Source organism: Falco rusticolus, chromosome 7 (assembly GCF_015220075.1).
Source record: "Falco rusticolus isolate bFalRus1 chromosome 7, bFalRus1.pri, whole genome shotgun sequence".
Classification (NCBI taxonomy): Eukaryota; Metazoa; Chordata; class Aves; order Falconiformes; family Falconidae; genus Falco; species Falco rusticolus.
The window spans coordinates 40555196-40572453 of record NC_051193.1 but is presented as its reverse complement, the minus strand read 5'-3'; the positions used below and the strand labels follow the sequence as shown (position 1 = coordinate 40572453).

The 17258-nt window shown below is 39.3% G+C and overlaps 1 long non-coding RNA gene across 2 annotated transcripts in view; it reads left to right on the top strand.

Annotated features, from left to right (window-relative positions):
* Window positions 1-17258, top strand: part of LOC119151815 — a 161855-nt gene that overhangs the window by 118756 nt on the left and 25841 nt on the right. For both annotated transcript variants that reach the window (XR_005105559.1, XR_005105558.1), the window contains one exon: window positions 13283-13577. This is a non-coding gene — a long non-coding RNA (uncharacterized LOC119151815). The remainder of the gene's footprint in view (window positions 1-13282; window positions 13578-17258) is intronic.

Below are 17258 nucleotides of genomic sequence, written 5' to 3'. Positions count from 1 at the left end.
CTTGAATTTCTTGCTGCTGCTGCTACAAGTAGAAGTAATCACAAACTTTTATTTTAAAATATGGCTGAACTCAAGCCAAAACTGTGTTAGGCCTGCTGACTCAACGTCCTCATTCTTATATATAGGGACGACTTGTTTAAGCACAAATAAATTTATTCCAGATATGAATATGGGTATGCACAGAGTGCATCAGGATTTATGTTTCTGGTTAGAAATGGAAGTAACATAATCGTTAGACACCAGTTTCCACCTCTTTTTATCTCTGTGTTCATTGTTTATTGTTTCTTCTTACAAGACTCAGCACCATGGACAGTGCTAACTTTTAGTAGTTGTTATGATTTTTTAGCATTTTCTTTCAGGTCTTGGGACTGTTTTGCCATTTGATAACATTTCACCAAGGAAATTGTGCAGAATATAATATTTAGTGAAAATATCTTGCCAAGATGCATAGAGAGAATTGCTTTGGTAAGGATTCTCTGAGCAGGAACATGCATGTATTAGCTAAAATTAATTGATCACAGTCTGTCAAAGGCTTTTTTCATGCTAGAATAATACCTGGGAAAATCCAAGTCACACAATACAGCGTTATATGATGCTTGCTAGTATCCTGGCTCCTTGAGGGGCCATATACGCTCACTCAGTTCCCGCTGACTTTCAAAAGGAGATGAAGATGCTCAGAGTTCTTCCTGGGACACTCAGACTCTCCCAGAATGAGCGGGGGATATCCATAAGCCCTCTTCAAGGGTAGCGTCACCTTCCTATGCAAAAACAACCCTTGGAACAAATTCAATTTTTTACGGTCAGTAGCTGAAATGACATGTCTCATGGAAAACTATAGATCTTTTAGTGTTATTAATATCCTCACTTTGGGACATACACACGTTGACCTCTATTCCTGAAATGTATCTTTGAGTGCTGGAAGTGTTTTGTACAAAATACAAGGCATGTATTTTTACACAAGGATTATTGGACCTGATGGAAGAGGGGGAATCCAGGCATTCAAAATAATTTCTAAAGGCAGGTGCACTTTGTAGTGTCAAAACAGAAATTCTTGATGCTTAAGAAATTTCATGGCCCTGGTCTCTGCTTCTGAATGAAGCCACTGATATCTTGTATCTTTTTTTCTAATCTTTTTCTCCTACTCCCTAGTATTAAAATGGTCCAGCCTTTCAAAATTCCATTCAGCATCAGACCTCTTCAAAGATTTTTTGTGCTGGAAACCCAAAATGGGAACTCTGGACATGCTAAAAAGACAGAATGTGTGATAAGCATATTTAGAAATCACATGTGGTTTGAAAACAGGATGGGCATAGAGATTTCTGCCATATAATGTCAGAGACTGTTGCAGTGACAGTTCCTGGGGATAACCCTTCATCTGTGGTATCCACTTAGCATCGTGAGGAATATATGTTAGTGTGCAGAAAGCACTGCATGGGGTAGCAGTGGCAGTTTCTTTTTGGATGGAAGTGTTGCTGTTTGCTTATGTATGCTGAGATAGATGGTGCAACAGCTTTATTGCTTTTTTTATCACAGGGGTACTGCATGTGAGGCTCTGTCAAGGCTTGGCTGGAGAGCAGCGCTGTGCTAGTGGGAAGACTCTCAAAAGGAACAAACACTTAGCCAAATTTCAGAGTTGACACGGAAGAGGGAAATTTTTTTAGGGACCTGGAAGGGTCTGGGGGGTGTTAATAAAGCTCAAGATGTCACTGAAAGCTGCTGGACTGAGTGGTAGGCTGAGGATTTCCTCTGCAATGCTTCAAAACACTGCATTCCCACCTTCCTAGTTTTGGCTTTTCCAGGGGCAGTGGGGCTGCTGAGCATCCAGAAACAGCATTTGCCTTCTACCTGGGCATCGGATATAGAGAGGGAGTTGCCAGCATATCTAATGCTTAGGGACACATAAGCAAATACTTCCCCTACAAGATCAGCAGCCAAAGCATTACCAAAGGGCAGGCAGTTTTCCATGCACATATAAGCTTAGGATGATGCTTGGACTGCAGCAAAATACAAATTGTGAATATGGCAAAGGAATATGCAAACTAAACTTAGTGCTGCAGCATTTTCAGGCAAAGCCCTGAGCTATCAATGATTTCTTCTGTGCCAAGGATGTGGGATTTGCTCTATCTGGTGTGTGCAGTTCCTCAGAGCTCAAATGCGAAACATGGGCCATTCCCCCTTTTTCATATTTTAAGTTTATCACACAGATGAACATTGACTCTAGCCCCTCTAACAACTGGGATAGTGGAAATCGGGTCGATTTTAATTTTATTTTTTCAAAATGTAATGTTTTCACTGATTGTTAAGGGCTGGATCAAGCTCTGCTATGGGGAAAAAAACTATCTAAAGTATGGCAGTATTTGTAATAGGAAAGCTTTAAATTTAAGAACCCTGTGTTCTGCAAGATTTGGTGGCACTGCAGGTGGGCAGTGTGTGTGGAAAGTATGAAAGGGGACAGATGGACCGTAAATTCATGCAGCTGGGGAGTTTCTTTGTTTTATGCTTGAATAGCATTTGGTTCAGTGGCATTTTGGTCTGTGACTGGACTCATCATACAAATAAATGGAATGTTTTCTTTTTGGCCCTGAAGGGAACAGCCATGTATTAGTGCTGCATACATTATCTGAGCAAATTCAGACCCAACATCACACTGTTATATCCAGGAGAGCTTCAGGTCAGAGCAGGCTTTCAACCAGCTCCTTCCAAGATGTTTTTGGTGACTTTATGGTCTAACTACATAGTGCTGCCTAGGGACACAGGAGCCAGCTGGCAAAGGTCCTCATCCACAGCCTCTCAAAATCTATTTTCATGGGTTTCAGTGGGATTTGAATTAAGGTTTTCAGGCTGAAGTTCCCATTGCTTAGTGTCAGTAATTGGGTCAGTTATTCCAAAGTGTTCAGCACTTATGATTCTTATAACCACCTCCATAGTCATATTTTCCAGTGAGTCCAAAGACCTGGTATGTTTAGGCTATAGAAAGAACAGTCACAATGTGTTTATTTGTATCTAGGGGATGCAGCATTATTAAATGTTCGTTCTTCGCATGTGCTCTAGACAATATTGGTAATGATAAAATGTTCTGTGGTACTCATAAATGCTTCTTTCACATTCACATTGATGATAGATTTTGGAGCTGATACGTTTCTCGGGGGAGCAGAAACAATTATAGTAGTTACATATACTGAATTTTCTTTCCTTTTCCTACCTGTTTGCCTCTAATAAACATAAAGCTTCTAATTTCCTTTGTACTCTAGCACACTAGAAATTAATGGAATAAATGCACATGCTGTTTTGCTTTGCCAGAGACTGGCTTATACAACAGATTTTTACTCTGTAAGACAGATTTTGCTGTATTTGTGCTTTTTTCATCTCCCCCTGAGGAGTATTAACTCAAAGCAATCACAAGACACCCACCCTTCCCTGCTGCTTCTTGAACTGCTATATTCTCTTCTTTGCTTCTTGCTTCTTGCTTCTCTATTTGAAGCTCTTTTTTTTTTTTTTTTAAAGAGGAAAGAGCAACAACCAAAAAATCCTTTCCTGAAATCATAATTATTTGATGTGAGAAAGCTTAAACATGTAAAACACTTTTGTTCACATAGAATTCACTCTCAAAAATTGTGTTCTTTCTATTGAAATTGAAATAGGTAGTGTGTTCTGTAAAGTACAGTATTGGAAAAGGAAGACATGTACACGCTTGGAAAATGCTGAGCTGCTTGTGAAGCTATAGACACTGCGTGTTTATGACTTGGTTTTCTAAGCAATCTCCAGAGCTTGAACGGATTACAGTGATATTTTAACAAGGCTGCTGGCATCCATCACCAGCTTTCACTTACTGAGAAAGCTAAAAGATGGAAGAATGTAATTATTTCCAGGTAACCTAAATGTTAGTGGCTGATTGTCACAAGAACTTTGATGCTTTAAACTTCTTTGTCTCCTGTAAAGCAGACAGGTAAGTCTCACGGGCTTCTCTTCCAGCATTCATTTTGGTAAGGGAGTAGGGGCTCGCAGGGGACTGGTGTTGAAGGGAAATGTGTTCGATATAAAAGCAAACTATTTCTTAAATTTTAAATGTGCAGTATTGCACAGTGTCATTTTCTCTCTGTCAGGTTACAGATCCACTACCTATAAGAAATAATTTTGCTTTCTATAGCCAAGATCTGAATCCTACTACAACTTAATCCCTAAAATATGCAACTATTGTATATATTTATATATTATTGGAAGAGGATGTGTACGTCAGTCATCTGTGCTCTGTGAAATATCTGTGTCTGAATCTCTTTCTGTCATCCTACAATTACTTCTAGGTTGATCGTTATGGTTGAAACAATGTTATCCTATATGATAAATGCAGTAATATGTATAGGATTGTACTTTCTAAAGATGATTTTTGTTGAATAGTTTTTCTCTGAAAGTGTGATTTCCTGGACTGAGAACTTTGAGCAGCTTACGTTTCAGATGAGTTCTGCATCATTGTAGAAATACTGTGCTACACAAGGGGTTTCCTAGCTCGCAAGTGGGAATCTAACAGCATCAAAACCAGGTGTTTCTTTCCCTTTCACCCTTGAAAGAACGCTTATTCTATTTGAGTAATGGCACCGCTGTGCCTCTAGAGGTGAGGCTTCCTATTTGAAGACTTTTAACATAAAAGGCCTGATTACCGTTCAGAAAAAAAAACAACCCCCCTTTGACCATAAATAGTATTTGTCTTAATGAAGTTATTTTGTTGTCCTCTAAGAACATTTGCTAGCTTATGTATTGTTATTATTGAAGGGCTAAGATTTTATATGGCTCTCTAAGGTTTTAGTTTACAAGAATGACTATCAGAGAAGGGAGTATTTTGAGTTTAAAAAATAAATATTAATACTTATTTTTTGTTTGAAAATATGGTTGTTTACAGAAAGCAATTAATTTAAGGTCTGTTTCCAATCTGGCTATGATAATTGAAACAAAGCCTGCTGGCAGACACAATTATAAATAAAATTCTGAGAATAATTAGATGTGTAATTAACAGAAGACTGAGTTATTATCACTTTCTCCTCCATATAATAATTCCGCATAAAAACCTGAGAAATGGCTCTCATTAAACACTCACAGCAGATCAAGCCACAAAAGGGAGTGAGACATTAAAACAAAGCATTCAAGATGTGCAAACACTGTGATTATTAATTAAACAGAGACCAGCACCAGGGAAAAGCCTAAAAAGATTGGAATATTTAACAAACAGGTATGTTGTAAAAGGTTAACATGTTTAAGACAGTTCTGGTTTGAGTTTGGGGTTTGTTTTTTTTTGTTAAAGGGGTACCTTGGAGTACCTTTTGGATCTATATTGGTATATTTTGCTTTTATCATTTGGCTATGAGGAACTCTTCTAATTACCTATGCTTTATTCATCTGTAAAGTTCAAAATACTAATCAATGGAGTAAGTCATTACTTTAGGAAGGGTTTAAAAGAGCCAGACAGAGGATGGCCGATGGAGTTTGCTTTCCCCCCGTCTAGAGGACTTTCTCTGTCAAAATTCATAGACTTGCTGAGCTTTTCCCAGTGACTTTCACCAGAAAGCTGCTTACAAATATACCTCTGCTAGTGGCAAACAGAAACAAACCAAACCAGCTGATGAGTCTTTTGTAAGGCAAAGAATAAACAGGCTTGTTTTGAAAGGCTCTACCAGTCAGAATACTGGGATTCTGGATGATGGTATTCAGAATAGAAACGCTAGCAGTTACTTAAATCTAGCTTTTGTCAAATTCCTCAAAGTACATTTGTTCAAGTACCGTGGAGTATCACGCCAACACTCATACTCTGCATTTTAGAGTATTTAATAGGACTACTTTGGCTACTGTGCAGCATTCATTTTAGCAATGTCTTGTGTGTAGTGCAGTAATTAAGAACTCTAAGTGTGAATAGTCAGGTTATGTTACCTTTCTTAATGCTTGGAAGTCAACCCACAAAAGGAACTCTTGTTCTATTAAAGAAAGAGAAAAAAAAATGGAGGGGGGAGAGAAAGAAATTTTTGTTCTATGGTATTAAATAGTAATACACACCAAAGAGCTTAACAAAACTGCAGTAGGACTAATTTAGTCAGTGCCTGTCTAATCCTTCATGAGCATACTATTATTTTTTTTTTTTGCCAGGTGAGTATATTGCCTGTTGAGAAGTAATGTGAATATTTATTCAGCAGTAATAACTGTTGCTGCTTGAGAGCTTTTTTTTTACCATGTGTGAACATGCTTATCTAGAAAAGGATTTCAGAGAGATGATCACCCTTGGGATTCAATGAATTCATGCGTTGCATGTCCTATCTTACTACACAGCTGTACAGCAAGATTACTGTTTTTCTAATGAGATTCCAGTTGGAACACAGACACTGCAAACACATCACCTTTCAGGGAATAGTACCTGTCTTCTGGAGTGGTTTAATGTACACATGGAACTAGTCTATTTAAGCAGCATTAGAGGTGCAAGTCTGACTCTATTTGGTGCAACAAGCTAAGCAGTTTTTGTCTGAGACTGTAGTAGTCACCTAATAACAGAAAGCCCAGCCCTCTTCCCATAGAAATCAAGGAGCATTTTGCTACCGAGGCCAGAGGAGTAGGATCAGACCACTTGTTTGACATGTAACTTGTGTTCAGTATTGATAACCCCCCCCAAAATAAAACTCTCACTGCATCTTGCTTATACAAAATGGTATTTTATGTCAAGATAACCCTTTTTAAAAGAATGAGATTATTTATTTGTGTTCCATTTTCGTGCTAAGAAGTTTATTTCAAACCAGGTTTTCTTTTTCTAAAGGAAAAGGATATTTAGTGCATGTATTTTCTACAGTGAATTTGGCTTTGCTTGTAGCCAGGTAGTCACATTTTTTTGCATACATTTTGGATACAGCTATATTGAAATGTTGTTTTTAGTGTTAGGGTAATATAATGGAAGCACTGCTACGTTACTGGTATATAGCAAATTTAAACTGAAGCTGAGTCTGCAATGAAAAGTTGTTGCTGCGTACCTATTGTTACTAGCTACACTGATGTGAATTAAGGATGATTTCATTGAAATCAGTGAATGTAGGAGGTTTACTTTTCTATAAATGAAATTGAATCAGATCCATTAAAATTTATTTCATAACTTGTGAAAGTATGAGAAAGCCCAACAGTTAGTAATCACAAGCTGTAACCTTTTATCGTTCCTTAGTTAGTGGTTAAGTTATAGTAAAGCAGCATTTATTTAAAAATAAAGAGAACAACAAATCTAAATGTTTTGCATTTTACTGGCTTTACTTACCATTGGTTGTACTATATTCTTACTGTTGCAAGTTTTTGACAACTATGATATCCTAGTTTGAGTTGCACTGATGGAAACTAAGTAAGAATGAGACCAGTTGCCATATAGAATATTGAAAATTATAATAATAATAATAATACATTTGAAGTATGTTAGAAATAGTTTTAAGGTATGCTAAATACACTGCAGATAGATGGAAATATGTGTACATCCTCTGTCATGCTTTTGGACATTTTTTTGAATGCAAATATATTTCTTATGGTTAGATTTTCCAATTAACTGCTGATGGTGACCTAGAAATGCACTCACTGAAGCTCAGACTCTCGTGCATGTATTATGGCATTTAAACAAAAAAGGCAAGAAATCAGTTCAGTTGTTTGTATTGTAATTGAGACACAGGATATTGGAAGGTTAAACTTGAGAAACGTATCCAGAAAACTTCTTTTCAAATTATTTTCACAGGTTTTTAATTAAAATTTAGTTCATAATTGAATTATACCTCTTATTTCAAGCTTTCCATGATATCTTTGTATTTATGTTAGAATTACTGTATCCTTTACATACAGTACTACTTTTAAAAATCTAATGCAGTTCTCAAATGACAACTACCAGAAAAGGTGCAGCTGGCAAGGAATGAAGTGGTGGTCTCCATCAAGTATTAAAGCACAATTGCGATGAAGGCTAGTGTTTTCGTAAACGAGCTGTTTCATTTGTATCTGGTGGCCAGGTGATATTGTGGTGGGCAGCTGAGTGAACTGGGGAGGTTTCCCCTGTCACTCAGTTCAGAGCTCACAAGAGTGGCCCACTGCATTGCCCTGTGAGAAGGCATCTCCTGACAGCAGTGGCTGCTGCAGTGGTCTGAGCACCCAAGGAGCAATGCTGGCACACCTCTGTTTCCAGATCCCTTATCTTTCCTGCTCCTGACACTTGCAGGGAGATTCCTGGGAGATTTTTCTGCTTCAGCTTCTTAAAACCTGACAGCCTGTACCCACATCTTCCGAGTCCCTAGGAGCCTCTGCTCTGCTTCAGGCCAGGGGACAGTAATTACCCAGCACAGCAAGGAGCCCATTTGCCCTCACTGCCCTCCCTCCCTGCAGCACAGGCATCCTAGCTGGAGAAAGGCACTGCTTCCCTAGCCTGGACCACCACTTCACACTTGCTGCAGCCCTCACATGCCTTCTTCAAATGTTATCCTGCCACCCGGTCCTTTCCTACACCCTGGAGCATAACATATTGATAGATGGGTCTTTTTTTCTTCCCATTTGTCTCCCTGGAGACTTTTTCTTTTATCAGGTCTTAGCAACACAGAGGAGCCAGTCTAAGATCTGAAATGGGTTTCTGCCCAACCAGTTGCCATGTCTTGCTGCATCTTCCAGTTATTTTGATGTCCAAGGTCTGGTAGTATGGCCCCTGTTTAGTTACAGGGCTTGAACAATGAGGGATGCTGCCTATTTGATTCTGCTGCAGTAGCCAACATGATTTTGGTGGGACAACAGTTGTACCATTCCCTCTGGGTATGAGGACTGACTGGGTCCTAGTTTGCTCTGGTCCTTAGGCTCACAGGACACTAATTTTCTCAAAGAGGATAATGCTGCTATTGAAGGGATAGAAAGGTGGTAAGAAAAAAGATAAATAGAAAATGGAATAGGAACAGAACACATCCATTACTCAGCCTTTTCAATGGATAATAAAATGTGTTTATATGACATTAAGTTCAAGCCTTGTGTAAGTGAAACAGAGATAGTGTACTTGCTTTCTGTAAGAAGCTGAATTTCATCTAAGCAGCTTTGCATTTTCTGAAAAAAAAGTTAAAAATTGCACAAACTCTGACACCTCCAAACTTCTCTTCTACAATTTCTTTTAATAATCTGATGGCTTCTTCTTACATGCCAGTTTGCCTTCACTTTGAAATGACCAGTTGTTGACTTGCTTCCTTTCTATGGTTGTTTTATTTTATTGCTTTGCCCTTCAACTGCACTTCCCTAGCACTTTTTATGATATTTGCTCCAATACAGAGAGCTTCAACACTGTTTGGTATTCTGCCTTGTAAAACTAAAGTACAAAACAAGGCACATTACAATATTAATCATTAGTTATCACACTTTTTAAAGTGTACTGTTGAGGGTAAAAGCAGGCACCAGTGTTAATGTAAGGGGATAAAAGTGGAAAAACCCCGACAAACTACCACTTAACATGTTGAAACAAATCTTCCTTTACTATGTGTGCGGTGAAATATGTTAATGTAGACTTCATAATTTCTTTGTAAGAATTTGGGAAATCTCTTCATCTCTCTTTGTTCCCTTAGTCTAACATTTATATGTTTATCAGGCTTTCGTCACTCTCATGCACTTACACCCCCCTACTCTTTTCTCTGTCTATTTCTCTGTTTCTCATGTAATATATACCTGAGATCCTGTGCTAGCTTCCCTCTTTTATTTACCATTTCATAAATCATCATACAAATCCACAAGAAAAAGTAGTCTTTTTTTCTCTTATGCCCTTAAATTGAATCATCTTCTTCCACGGGTTGGAAGGACTCATTGACAGACACACACAACCTAGCTGTATTTATAAACTCCTCCTTTCTGTCACCCCATTTCATTCAGAAAAGGAAAAAGGAGTATTAAAACACTATTTAACCTTATTATCACAGCTAGATGAAGCAGTGTCCTTTTGTTTCCCTGTTCCTATGTTACGTGACTCACTTCCTAAGCCAGACACTGTCTCTTTGCTATATTTTACTTTTGTTTGCATTGATAACGTATGTATAAGGATGTACATTCCACACCGTTTTCTGTGTTTCTGACTCTTACGATCTTATGTGTGATAAACCATTGCCTAAAAAGTGACAGAAGAGTAAAGGCTCAAATAAGTTTTAATCTAGAAAGGGAAGAGCCTAAGAAGAGATATAATTAATTTTATATACATAAAAGGTAGTTCCAATGAGGAGTGGAGGAGTTCTTTTCCTTGATCATTGTAAATAGGACAAGAAATAGTATGTTTAACTTCACAGCAATGGAGCTTAGAAATACCGTATTTAGTTACAGTAGCGAGGCACTGGAATAAATTGCCTTTTAAAAGCATGGCATCTCCAGAAAGTAGACTTGAAAGCACTGGTTAGAATGCCATTTCCCAGGACTAACATGTATGATGGATCCTGCTATGACACAGATGTGAGTTACCTCCCTTTCACCCTGCTTTTTGTCAGTCTTCAGCACTTTGTTGGAAGCAAGTAAACTTGTGGACTAAAGGAAGCAATGTCATATATGAGCAGCAACACACAAAAAAATACATTCTTTGCATCAGCCACTGCTAGAGGAAACCTTGCTGGATTTATTCGTAACCAGGAACAAAGATGAGGTACTATGAGAGGTCGTCAAAAGAAATATCCAGAGAATCAGAAGAAGAGGTAAAGGGAGAATGAATGATACCAAAATATTTACATGAATCATGACCATATAAATCAAGAACAGTCTATATTTATTATGTGTGGGTTTAGTGTGCTTTAGTATGGGTTTAGTATGTTAGACGACCTAAGGAGACACATTTTCATGGCATAAGTGAACTACAGGGTCTCTTCCTTAGAAATATCCTGCTTTACTCTGTTGTTGGTAGGAGGTTAAATGACTTTCATTTACTAAATCAATACTTAGATTCCCATATTTCTCTGTGTGCTGTACCTGGGGAATTAGGAATACCCAGTGTGTGCTCATATCAGAAGACATGTTGGAAGAACTGAATATGTTCTGCAATCTGTTTTATATAGCAGCTCTGCTAACCTGCTCTAGTGGTCCTTCCTGCACATTGAATATATGTGAAGCACCTGGCTTTGCTAAGAAAGTGAGGCTAAACTAGATTTTTTTTATAAAGCATGAAAGCAGAGTATGGTAGGTGCTAAGCTACTGTCAGAAAAATTACTCTTTTGCTTAAGATAACCCGTCCGTTTTCCACAAAGACCTGGTGTTTGCCATTTAGCTAGTGCATACAAGCTATAGGTTGGAGTTTTTCAAGGGGAAAATTAGATAATTTTGTCTATGTGACTGCAAGCTAAGGCAGTTCTCAGGGCCTTGCCCTTTAACATGTCCTATTGCTATAACAGAAGAAAGAGCTGATCTAGCTCAGGTCTTTGACAGCAATCACGCATGAGCAGTTTGGCCAAGATCTGATATTGCACTTACTGCCAGGTCACATGGAGAGAAATCCTGAGGTCTTTTAATTTCTTACATCTTACCTGTGCAACAGAAAGACAGCTTAGTGTTGAACGAGTGCCATGGTCTGACTAAGGATTTATCCAAAACAAGAGCACAAGAGAAATGTCTTGTTTTGGACAATGGTGTTTTGGAGATGTTTTTCGTGCTCTAGAGCCACAGAAGTTGGTGGAGGCCCTGCCACAAATTGCAGTGGCCAGGCCCTGCTCAGGCTCTATCCACTTGGCATCAACCTTGCAGAAATCCCCTGTGTCGTTCCTATGGGACCATCAAGAGAGATGCTCTAGGACAAGCCCCTTTGAGCCAGCTCCAGTTATTTAGTTATCTCATCTCTTTTATGGGCCAAGACTAACCAGTGCCATTGCTGCCTCTCTTCTATAAGGAACTTAAACAGAACATTGGTTAAAGTAATGATAAGGTTCTGTTAGAAAGCTCCATTTTGCAGTTTCTGACACAGACATCCAGGCAATTCTTCTGCCTGGTGGCTCTGGCTTACTGTGTGTCTTTTCAGCCAGAAGTGTCTGCTCTGTCTGAAGAGCAACACGATAAAGAGGTCAGAAATAAGTAATACATTTACCCCACTATTGCAGGGACAGAGCTTAAACGGCCACAGGTCCAACTAGGAACTCACTTTTGAACCCGTGAGTTGACATAACCATGAGAGTTGCTTGTCATTTTAGTAACATCTTTGCAGTGTGCCTGGAGAACCAGAGGGTTAACCCAGCTTCGCTTTTCAGAAGGAAGCTGCACCACCCTGGTTCACCTACCTCTGCCATGCCCGGGTGGGTTTCCCACGGCTGCACCACCACCCCCGTCCCAGCACCCCGCAGGGGCCGGGGGCTGCAGCGGTGCTGTTAGCAGGGACTGGGGCTGCTCGCCCGAGCTCTGCCAGAGCCGCGCAGGGTCGGGGAGCAACCCACCCCCTCTCCCTGCTGCATTAATGGGGGCTTTTTCCTTTTCCTGGCAAAGCTTCCCTGCGGGGCAGCTGAGGGCATCCTGGAGAGGGTGAGTGAGCCCCAGCAGGAGGCGGGGGGGGGCGGGGAGACTGTCCCCTCTCCCTGCTGCTGTTGCCGAAGCAGTGCCGGAGCCCGAGCCGTCGATGTGGCTCCCCAGAGTTAGTTGCTCAGCAACCAGAATCAATTAATATGCTTTGCAGAAAGTGCAGGGGAAGCCCGAGCTGCTGTCAGCGAGAAGGCAGGAGGCTGAGGGTGACTCAGGATCCCACTCCCACCTGACACCCATTTGGTCCCACCCCATCCTCTCAAACCCCCCCATTAGCCACCGTTCTTTATCCTTTTCTGCTTTCCTACGATGACTTAGTGCGTGTTCCTAAATCCTTCGGGCAAGGTATCTCCTTGCTCAAGAACTCTCCTGCTTCCAGTGTTTTGCTTTTAGATCTACTTTGTATTTTTGGGTTATTTGTCAAGCCTTTTCCAACACTTTTCTAGAAATTCTAATGTTCATATTCTTTGGGAAGGGAAAGGGATAGCTGATGTTTTTGTCAGATGGTTTTAAAGCTTCCTTAGGATGAGAAGGGTTCTTTGGTAGTGCGCAGTTGAGCAGCAGTAATGAAAATGCATGATGTGTGAATTGGGAAAGTTTTTGCCTCTTCGTTGGTTACAAGTAATCAGCACTGCATATATGAGACCGAAGAGGTAGTACTGATTGTTGTGAAACACGTAGATAATAGAATAAATGAGGGGTTGTTGAGGGTTTTTTTCTTCTTTTCTGCATAGTAATTTCAGGGCTTTGGTAAGGTATTATTTTCTTTTTTTCTTTCTTTCTTTGATTTTCTTTGGAGTCCCTCTGATGACACCACGAATCTGGGAATGAAGAACTTCTCAGAGCTGATTGGAAATGGCATTGCAGAGCTGAAACTTAACTGGAGGAAATATATCTCCTGAAGAAGAAAATATAATGCACTGTAAGGATCTGACTTCTGGTGAAAAATTCAAGCCTAGAGAAAACTTGTCCGCTTTGTTAGGACGAATGGGTTGGACAATTTTCTTCAATTCCAAAGGATATCTGAATGCCATGCTGAGCTTAATCTCTGCAGCATGCTCTGTGCTTCTCATCTCTTCCTGATGCACTGCATGGTAAGGCCTTTTTCCTTCTTTTTAATAATAACCGTATTTCTTCTGTAGTGAGAGGTAAAAATAATAGCAATAATCAAATGAAAATTCAAAAAATGTAGAAAGCTAATAAAAGAATGTTTGTTTGTATGGTTGTTTCCAGGAGCAAGTGTCCTGATTACTGCAGCAGCTTTGTAAGATCATTTCTGTCTTTCTCCCTTGCTTTGTGACAGTGTGTATGTGCGTGTGTGTGTTTGTGCACACCTGTGCTGTCATTTGCACTTGGACTGGAACATCAGTAGCTGTATTATACATATTTCCATGCTAGAGAGGATGTTTAAGAATTTGCTCTGACATTTCTTTCTTTCTTTTCCTCCCTCCATTCCCTTCCTTCTACCTCCTCTTTCTTTCGCTCTGTCTGTCTCTCTGGGGTCATGGTGCTATACCTTCCCTGCACCTCAGTTGTGCACTGACCAATAGAAGGCAAAAGAAATCCTGTATCAACATAAGAATAGTTCTGAATAAATGCTAGTGGACTAAATAAAAGCTACAGAAGGGGTTTGAATGTCTGCAAGATCTGCAGGTACAAAAGATTTACTTTATTTTGTTTCCCATGGGAAACAAATATCAAATGCAGACTTGGATGCTGTGTTTTAGATGCAGTGGGAGGCAGATCCTTTTACACACATCAGAAAGCCAGAAAATGACCACTGTGAATTATGACAATGTTGCCTTTGATGACCCAAGTCATAAAATAAGCAAACCCTGTATGAGATGTTCTCATATCAAGTAATTTTTGTCGTGTATTAGCAGGGTGTTGAGAATTATTGTAAATGGCTTCAGTGGATGTTGCGAGATATTTTTCATTAACAGCTGTAGTAATGTGCTTTTATCTTCCTGAATGAAAGATGCTAGGAGAGTGCAAGGTGATGTTCTCAACTAACTACCCGACTTACCAAAATTTAGGGTCGTTATCAGGAAATTGCCAAGCAGATCAGGAATTATATAGTGAGTGTAGTAAGATGGAAGAACAGGTTAGTTTTCCAGAAAGCCTAGTTTACTTGGATCTGTGTTTCAGAAATCAGGGTAGAATTAGAAGATGAAAAGAGTGGTGATGTGATATATATATATATTCTTATGCATTCTGATTGATCACGGAGTTTGGAAGAGGGAAAGTTGAATGCCTCTTTGAGGAGCAAACTATCGTTAGGGCCTGCCCCCACTTTGAGGGTAATCCCTCACAAATCCCACTGCTTTTGGAAGGGTTAGAAATGGACCAGAAGCAGGTTTGTGTGGTGGTTGCAACAGGCTGTCCAGCTGGGTATGGAGATGATGGGTTCCTGGCAGCAGGTTTTGACAGAGAGTGGGATGCAAAGAGCCAAAGCAAAAAGGCCAGGCCAGGCCACACCAGGATTCATGAACAAGAATCAGAGCTTAAATGCTATTAAAAAGATGGAATTTTGTAGTAGTTCCCAATACATGTCTCCTTTGTATGATGAAGAACTCCATAAGACAGTTTTTAGAGAAAGAATTCTAATGCAGCTTTTTCAAATCACTGCAGTAGGAGGAAGCCAAGATGATACACTTTGCTGTAGTGTGACAAATTTTCAGTAGGATTCAAAGAAACCAGCCTTAATTTTAGGAGTAAAGATTCAAAATATGCATATATGTGTGTTGAAGCAGATTTTTTGTGTGTTTTACCATCTAAAAATATGTGACTAGTATATGAACCAATAAGGAAAACTGAGGAAGGACAACACAACCCATAAATGTTATCTTCCAGTATTCACTGTTGAAAGAAGCTCTTACTTGCGGAAGCAGTCCCCTCAGTTTGTACAGATACAAGGACTGTTATCGTAAAATCAAGTTTCCCATTGCAAATCTCTCTCACATCAGCAGTTTTATTTCATTCAATGGGACAACTTGTATACAAGTGTCATGCTTTAACCCCAGCAGGCAGCTAAGCCCCACACAGCTGCTCACTCACTCCCCTGAAGTGGAATGGGAGAAAGAATAGTAAAAGTGAGAAAATTCATGGGTTGAGATAAAAGCTATTTAATAGGTAAAGCAAAAACCATGCATGCAAGCAAAGCTCTCCTGGTTTCAGCTACAATAGAGTTAATTTTCTTCTTAGTAGCTGGTGCAGTGCTGTGTTTTGGATTTGGTGTGAGAACAAGGAATTCATTCACCACTTCCCATGGGCAGGCAGGTGTTCAGCCATCTCTAAGGAAGCAGGGCTCCGTCGTGTGTAACAGTTACTTGGGATGACAAAATGCCATCGCTTTGAACGTCCTCCCTTCCTTCTTCTGCCAGCTTTATATGCTGAGTATGATGTCATATGGTATGGAATATACCTTTGGTCTGTTGGGGTCAACTGCCCCTGCTGTGTCCCCCTCCCTACTTCTTATGCACTCCCAGCCTGCTCGCCGGTGGGGTGGTGTGAGAAGCAGAAAAGACCTTGACTCTCTGTAAGCACTACTAAGCAGTAAGGAAAACAGTGTTACCAACACTTTTTTCAGCACAAATCTAAAACATAGCCTCGTACAAGCTACTATGAAGAAAATTAACTCTGTCAGAGCCAAAAGCAGCACATTTTCTACCCCATATTCCATACCATTTACATCATGCTCACTATCCAATACAACCTCATTAACCACCACCACCACTTTTCCATCCTTTGATATAATATAATGATATTGTTCCCTTAGTCTACGGACCACCCCTGTAAAATGTCCAGAAATGTCCACAAAATGTCTACTGAGTTCATTTAGTCCATGACTTTGGGCTCCATCTGTTACAGTGGTCACTCAGGACAGGAGAGGTCAAAACCAACAAAATGAGTAAGAACTACTCATGTGAATAAATCATGAGAGGTTTTATAAGACCAGGCTCTTTGACTGTCATGGCAACGGATTTATTAGGCTTCAGGCATAATTTGTATTTCCCTTCTAAACAAAATAATTTTTGCTTTTACCCATGTGAATCCCTTTCCATTGTAATTAGGACAAGAAAAATAGGTTAATTAAATTCTTAAAGATCATGAAACTGTACAGGTACATTATTAGTGAAGAGTTATCATCGTATGCAAAAGTTTACTTTTATTAGTGGTCTCCAAATCTGAGTGAAGTGTATTCCTGTTGGAATCATTCATTGCCTTATCTATTTTTGTGACAGTATTAAAATTGCTACTAGGTATTGTCAATTCTTCCAGCAACTAAAAAAAAAAAATAATCCTTTAAAATATCACTGAACTTACAAAAGTACTCAGTATTATTAGGTTCAAGGATATTTAACAAGCTCTCTGCTGTATTAAATATGTTCATTTTTTAGCTAATACATGTTTAGCTTTTTACTTGATCCAGGAACATATTTATCTTTAGGGTATAGAAGCACAATATGAAGTCATAATTAGAGTACGCTTCCTAGAGAATATAGATATGTATTGAAATAAGAAGCAAAAAATCATCAGGATTTCTTTTCCCTGTGCAATTTTGCGTGCTTATAAATGTCTGTATTATTAGGATATATATTACATAACAAGTAATATTTCCTTCATTGTAATTTGTAAGGAAGGTTCCTTTTCAGAATAATGATCATAGGTTGTTTTTTTTACGCTAGGCTGTGCATTATGGAAGAAAGAAAAATATTAGAAAAAGCAAGCATAGCAACCTTTATAATGTATGTGATACACTAATGCAGCAATAG